General features: G+C 43.3%; 1 pseudogene; it reads right to left on the reverse strand.

The window, feature by feature from the left end:
* Window positions 1-6634: 6634 nt before the first annotated feature.
* LOC147886768 (uncharacterized) lies at window positions 6635-7447 on the reverse strand (annotated as a pseudogene).
* Window positions 7448-7836: the final 389 nt, after the last annotated feature.

The following is a 7836-nucleotide window of genomic DNA, read 5'->3' on the forward strand; positions in this document are numbered from 1 at the left end:
CTCTATCCTGAGCAGCAACCAGGAATTTATAGTGAAATGGAAGCTCTTACTAAGGAGAGTATCTAGTATGAAGCATGGGCAAAATGGCACACGACTTCACTTGGGAAAAGCTGATAAAGACGATCGACTTTTTGCAGAATTCTCCTTGGTCAATGGACCAAATGGTCTCAAACTTGCACTCAAGACTTCTTCTACCGTCGCCCAACTGTGGCTTGAAGGAATTAGAGAAGTGTGTTCTCTGTCAATGGAATTACGCAAAGTTCAACGAACAGAGATAGTAACGGCATGGCACATACAGTCCATATCTGGCTAATTGCTTGCTGTTGTATGTTCGCCCATACAAGAGGAGTCTACGGCTAAGAGGATTCCAACAATGGTTGTGTGCAGTGGGAGAATTAATCTCTGCAGTGAGAGGATTCTGACAATGGTTGTGTGCAGTGGGAAAATTAATCTCTGCAAGTTTGGAGATACATAGATAGATACATAGATATATTATTAATGTCTCTAAAAGGCCAAACGGCCTATGAGACTAAAATAGTTGATACATCTGCTAGTGTTGTCTCATCAAAGAGAACAACAAAATAAATAAGCTGAAGGCTGAGAGCTACTAAAGGTACTTACAGTCAAAGGGACTACAAGTGACCCAAAACTAATGAAATACCAAGCAAGTATTTACTAAAAGTACCAATTGATCAGCATAGGCAGAAAGCTAATCAATAAAAGGGTTGCACTCTTCTTATGTCAAAAATTCCAATCATGGGCAGCTCTAGGATCTCATAACTCGGTGCCACATGTTTCCTGTGTTTGGCAATGATGGCACGGATCCGATGAAGATATGGGTGCCAGGCACGGGGTCTTGAGAGCCTGGGCCTCCATGACCTAGATATGGCAATGGCTCAGTCCAAAATCACAACACTAGAGTGTCGCAATCTGCCTGTGTGTGATAAGGTGGTGGTGGTGCCAGGGGTTTCTAATGGCGGGGAGGACATAAACTAGCTGAGGTGCTGGCAGTGAAGAAGTCTCTGAGTGTACTTTGCCTGGGTGGCGCTGGTCTCGGCTGTCTGTCTCCCAACAAAGTCTCTCTAGCTCTGATAAAAACAAACCCAAGCATTTTTTATCTTCGTACTCCATCATGGAGGATGGAATGGCTCTGATACCATATGTTGGAGTAGCATGGAGAAAAGATAGAGATACCAAGATGATGAAAAAGGGAGGGTTTATTCATGAGAGATATGCCCAATATATAGGCAGAAGTTACATCCAAGAGTGACATCATATGTGAGCTCAAGAGAGCATCTCTAGATCCACAATTATCTCTCAATCACATACCACACTTTTAGATTCACTCATTCACACCTACTAACTGACACATCATCAGTCACACCTACACACATCATGTGTTCACACACACAACCATAAACCTTATGACCCTAGGTATGATCCCATTACATCAATTTGTCCTTCAAAAAGAACTCTTCAGGCGTATCGTTCCACTTAGCTAGACATTCTTGGCATGTTGTATGTCGCGTTCTTTTTTCTTGTCGTCCTACATTCAAGAGGACCAAAGGGGACCTGTGTGAGATGTAGACAAAGCTTGGCAGGGGCTGCCCACCTAGGCTGATTGATAGGCAGTAAGGTGGAGAAGAACACACTAGACGGAAAGTCTACAGATGCTCGAGGTGGAGCACGTGGGCTCGAATCTAGAGATAGTCGGCAAATAGGAGAAGGACCTTGTGGTAAGATCAGAGAACCACACCATTGGTGGGACTCTGGATCTATCTCTTTTGTATTGTGTCCATAGTTTTGGATGGAAATATATTATTTTGGTGGTTTCTCTATTTGGCTAGTTCATTGTCTATTGATGAGTCTGCACATCTATGTGATGCACATTAAGTAAATAAGTTTGTGATTCCACACCCCACACACACACTGTGTGAGCTCCTGGGCATTACTATCAGTCTTCCGCTATGTGTACCCTCTGTTGGGTCATTTCTAGCATGGTATCAGAGCCCAACTAGGAGGCTCACAGGTGTGGGAGCCTGAAGGTAGGGACCTTGCTGAAGGACGACCCTGATTCAGAAGCTCTAGGGAATTGACTTCCATGACTGGAGGATTGTGCCCTTGCGAGAAGGAGGGTGACTCAGGTTCAGTCATGTGCGTTTAAAGTTCACAGTCCAGGTTATCTGGAGATGTCCTTTTGTTGCAGACCTTGCCAAAGGAAGGACGGGTTGAAACAGACCCTCAGAGCATGGTGCCTGGAAGACTCCAGGTTGTTCACTCATTATGAGGGGGACAACTAGAAGATCGTGATGGTTGGATTGCTCGAGTTCGAAGGCGGGAACGTGACTGAAGGAGGTGGTGCTAGGAGGTGCTACCAGAGATGGACTTGTGTATCAGGATGGTGTGCGAAAGCGAAACTAGACCTGGTGGAGCAGGACCCACTGGATGAAAAGCCTAGAAAAGATTTCGACATCGAAGTGTTCCAGAGGACTATGACCAGGGAGTTACTGGAGCATCATCATCGACGGGTTGGCATTGGGCCGAGATGTGTCGGTGAGAGGGGGTGTTCGAATGGTCACCTCCCCATCTGCAAGCCCCCAAATGAGGAGAGCATGGGGGAGGGAGACCTAGGGCCAGGATGTGCCCAAGAGAGAAGAAAGAGAGGGGGCTACCACATGGGCAGCACCTCACAGGATTGCGACCTACAGATGGAGTCAGCATGGCAAGCCATATGGCGAGGGTAGTGGGCAGGCGAAGGGCATGCAACAGACCCTGATGATGGTGTGGTACACGCGGGTGGAGAGAGCAGGTGTACAGATCAGGTTGGCATACCAGAACTAGGGTGGATAGGCACTGACATGGCGGGGGAGGGAGCAGCACATGGCAGCCCATATGGAGGGTTGGTTGGGTTGGGCAAAGCCAACCAACCAGGCCCTATCTAGGGCTAGCCAAGGGCTCATTCCTTGCATGGAAGTGTGGGCCAAAAGCCCTAGAAAAGAGAGCCCCAAAGGGGCATTTATATACAGACCAAGTTAGGGCTTGGTCAGCCTGTTTGGGTCGACCATAGGCAGCTTGACTGGTCGGGCTTAAAAGGAGGGGCTTCATGCCTTAAGAGGTGAGAGGGTGCTTGAAGGGCTGCAGACTTAGCCAAGAAGGGTTGGACCTTGGCTGTCTTCTAGGGCAGCAAGGTGCTGAGATCATCTTTTGGAGCAGCCATTCACAAGCAGGTTGGAGCAGTGGAACAGTTATCTTCGGGCCTACATTTCTTGTGTCCATAGGATCCCCTACTTTTTGTATCCGCACAATGATGGTAGTACTTCAAGCAGGTGGGAAGTCATGGCATATGGCATGGTTGACCATCTGCACTGGTTGGTGAGGTAGAGATCCAGAGCGAGCAACACGACACACTCGATAGAGAGCGGACACATAGATCATGCTTGGGGACATCCCATCCATGTGCAAGACTGGAGCCGACATGGGTTACAATGGCCCTTTTCCGACACAAAGCCATCGCCAAGAGGCCACGACGGACCACATCCACAAATAGCTGCCAACGTTCTATCTCTAATCTCATGCCAGCAGAATTCTCTACCCACCACTGGGTCCATTGTGATTTCTGACTCCCTTTTTTTTTTTAAACAAAGAAAAGGAACTTCTATTAATGCTTAAAATCCAACCATACAATTTGGCAAAACCAGAAAGGTGCCAATCGTGGCCAAAAAACAAAAACGGGCTGAAAGAAAACCCGCATGTTGCCAGATATCCCAACTCACTGCCTAGGGGCTAACAACCACGGCACTGGACTATACAGCCAGCAAATCCCTCATGGTGTGAGATCATAAAATACACCTGCAGGCCAAGCCTTGCAAAAACGTGCCCGCCTATCGTCGGTAGCTCGAGAACCTGGAACGCTGCGCTCCCAAATGGATCACCGCGTATAAATGATATCCTGCCAAATAGCAACCAGCGTAGCCGTCGGAGGAACATGGTACTGGCCCATGACCCAGCTGCAACAGGCCACTCAGATGTTCCAGGTTGTGATGCTGGCCACCATCTCTCAGATACTATCCTCTTTCAACTAAGGGGGATGGTGAGAAGGGGGGGGAGTAGCCAAGTGAAGCTCAATGCTGTGAATGCTCCGACCCTGTATCTATGTAGCTGCTGATCTCCCTCTTTAATACCAACCCGTGAATCTTGGCTAAGGTATGGCCAATCAAGCAATAGAAGGCGCCCTCACCTATAGTTTCCCCTTGATAGGGCACACCGCTGGCTCAGAGGAATTAGAGAAACATCCTCTTTGCTGCCCGTGCCAACATGTACTCTGGACCTCACGTCAAATTCTATTTGCTGGAGGAAAATTTTGCCTAGCCCTCCTACCTACTATTGGGCAACCCTTTGAGGAAGATGTTGATGAATTTTGAGCACCAATGCTCTAGTGGATGAGGAGAAATCAACGAAAAACCAGTCGGGCTTGCTTAAACTCTCCTAGGTGACATTCTGCCATTTTGCGCATGTCCTTACTGGTGGCCCTAGGCTGGTATATAAGCTTCACTTTGGCTTCAAAAGCCCTCTCAAATTTGCTTCATGGTGTTTGAATTGAGGTCTCCACTTTTCTCTATTTTTACACTACAGTTTTGGACAGCTTTGGTGATTAGATGCTTGATGCAAGCTTGAAAGAGTGTTGAGGATGATTTACTGCTATTAGTAAACTTTCAGTTAGTATGCTTATTCAAAATGCCTACCTCTTGTTGCTCTTCTAATGCTTCATATGTGAAAGCAAAAGCCAAAAAAAAGAAAGAAGCACCTAGATATGTCAATAGAAAAGTGACTCTACTTCAACAACACCAGGAGATGCTAAAAGGCTAAAGAAATCCTATGCAATTATTGCATTATGTTTGGGAGATGATTATGTGCATCATATTTCAGATTTGGAATCTCCTTCTGAGGCTTGGCATAAGTTAGATGTACTATTTGGTGCTAGCTCTCATAACTCTAAATTGACTTTGAAGATTAAGTTCTTTGAACTTAAGATGGATGGAGACTCTATTGCAGCTCATGTCAACACTATAAAAAGTCTTATGACACAATTGGCCTCAGTCAACTCGCCAGTCACTGAAGATGATGCAATGGTTGTGCTCTTGAAGAGTATGCCTGAGGATTTTAACTATGTTGTGACTACTTTGAAGAATCATCCCCAACCAACACTAGAGAGCATCATCAGTGCTCTACAAGAAGAAGAGAAAAGAAGAATTCAAGGAAGATAGAAGATCAAACTCAAGCACTTATAGTGAAGTTCTCATCAAAGGGCAAGTACAAAGCAAGCAAACATTGTGGAAAAACTAATCATCTTGGCAAAGATTGCTATAGGATCAATCCTTGCACTTATTGTGGCAAAAACCAATCACTTTGAGAAGTTTTGGAATGAGAAGAAGAAAGTCAAGGAAAATATGGTTGAAGAAAGAACTCCATCAGCAAATGAAGTAACAAATTTTGTGGTGGAGGAAGATAAAGGTTAGACCTTAAAAAGTCCAACATCTTTGAACTTTTGTTATCACTTGGTCATGTAGTCAATTTTGAGGTTCTCTACTTGCAGTAGTACTCCAAAAGGAATGTTATGTGTTTTTAGTTCTTATATCCTTTGTAAATCATCTTTGGTCACCATATGATGTAGGCCATGTGATATGTGTTTGCCTCCATGGTACCTCTTACAGACATGACAAACTAGGTCCACACCAAGGCCTAATATTAATCCTTGTACATGCAAGAGAACCATTTGGGGCGGGTTTATCCCATTTTTGTAAACCTTGACTCTTGAGCACCCTTGCTACTAGCATGAGATTCTAGCCATAGATTTATCATTGACCACCATGAGATGGCATGTGAAACTATGTGACTAGATGTATCCTTGATATAACATGAGGCAAACTCTTGAGGGGGGGGTATGTTGGGATATTTGTGATCATGGGCTTGCTCTAAGGTGTATGTGTGCATCTAGTATCAGTCACATGTGTGTGTGTGTGTGTGTGTGTGTGTGTGTGTGTGTGTGTGTGTGTGTGTAGTGAAGCACACTTAGTACTATCTAGGACCATGACACTGGTGATGATGCACTAGAAGGCGCTCTCTTAAAGAGGTGCCAATGATTTAGGAAGTCTCTATGATGTAGGGTTGATTTCCTTTGATGTAGGAGAGGTGCCTATGATCTACGACACCCTCTCTCCAACTCTATAAATGAGAGGCTTCTCTCTCACAATCAATAGAACACACTTTTGGATTCTTCTTGTGTTCTCAACACTTGTCATGATGCGTCTCTTCTCTCCCACCACTCCCCAACAATTAGAATGTACTTATACCTTATAATAACTCGGGAGAAGGTGCGCTTTGTGCAATCCCTTGATTCTCTGGTTATCCAGATGTAATAGGTCACTTTTTTTTCCTTTGTACTTTGCCTCATAGACCCGTGCGATCTTCTACAAACATTAATAGATCTCTCTCTCTCTCTCTCTCTCTCTCTCTCTCTCTCTCTCTCTCTCTTTCTCTCTCTGTGTTAAAACATAAAAAACTAACCTTACAAGGATGCAAAATGCATTCCTAACTTAGAATACACATGCATACTCAATCACAGTCTCTTTTGAAACTAAAAGAAAAATGGGCTATTCAGCTCCCCGCTTTCTATTTTCAGTTTATGCTCAATCATTCTTAACATGCCTAAGGCCGATACACCATAGATAAAAGACTTCATATCTAAGATTGTGCGTACTTTTTTCATTATTTTTCTTGGATTATACCTCTTAAGTATTAGTAAAGTGATCAAATTACTACATTGAGTGATGAAAGACTCCTTAGTTATACAAAGGCTGGGAAATCTATGTAATTGGAAAGAAATGACTCCATATTTTGCCAAATCACATATATTTGAGTCAATGTGATGCATTTTTATGTGTAAACCACTATATTCAGGTTGTTCACGTTTATCATATATATAAACCTCTAATCCTACGGAAGATTGAGAAAGTCTAAGATGTAAGAAAGCACAAGAATCCCCTCTTTAAGTGCACTTCAGTTCACAGGATAGATTCCTTCTCCAAAAGCACAAGCATCTTTGTACATAAAGTCTTGGAAAGTCGGGAACATCTCGTATAAATAAATCATCTATAAAACACCTAACTTGGCTAAGCTTATGTAAAATGATAAGGCATGTATTGATAGAAATAAGACGTTGCATAAACTCAAATTCATACTCAAATTCATAAGTGAAAAGATAAAAGTTTGCTAAAAAGACAACACAATTAGTGCCCATGGGGATTCCTATAATTTGTTGAAACAAAGAATCACCTACTGTGATGTAAAGATTATCTATAAGAAAATCTAACCAAGACCAAACATCTTCAACACTTACTACCTTTGTGTATCTGTTCTTTTTAAAATCGATGTCATGATCTTTATTATTTAGCCACAACATAAAGCTATTTTCTATTTTCTCAACTTTTAGCACTTTGCATCTTTCTTTGTCAAATCTTAGCTTGAAAACTTCAACCGCTAGCTTTTTTATTCTAAACTTCATATCTTCCAGCTCAATCTTTATGTAAAGCATAGTAAAATCATAGATATATGCTATGATAACCTCAAGTTGAGATGCCATGTCAACTCTCTGGTTATCCAGATGTTGCAAGTCATTTTGACATTTTGCTTTTTGTCCCATAGGCTCGTGAGGCCTCCCGAGGACGTTAATATAACTCTCTCTCTCTCTCTCTCTCTCTCACACACACACCCCCCCCCACACACACACAACTTTTATTATATTTGATTTTCTTATGTTTCATAGACCCTTCGGTCTTT

This window comes from Dipteris shenzhenensis, chromosome 24 (assembly GCF_047967505.1).
Source record: "Dipteris shenzhenensis isolate YYH24624 ecotype China chromosome 24, Dip_SZ_1.0, whole genome shotgun sequence".
NCBI lineage: Eukaryota > Viridiplantae > Streptophyta > Polypodiopsida > Gleicheniales > Dipteridaceae > Dipteris > Dipteris shenzhenensis.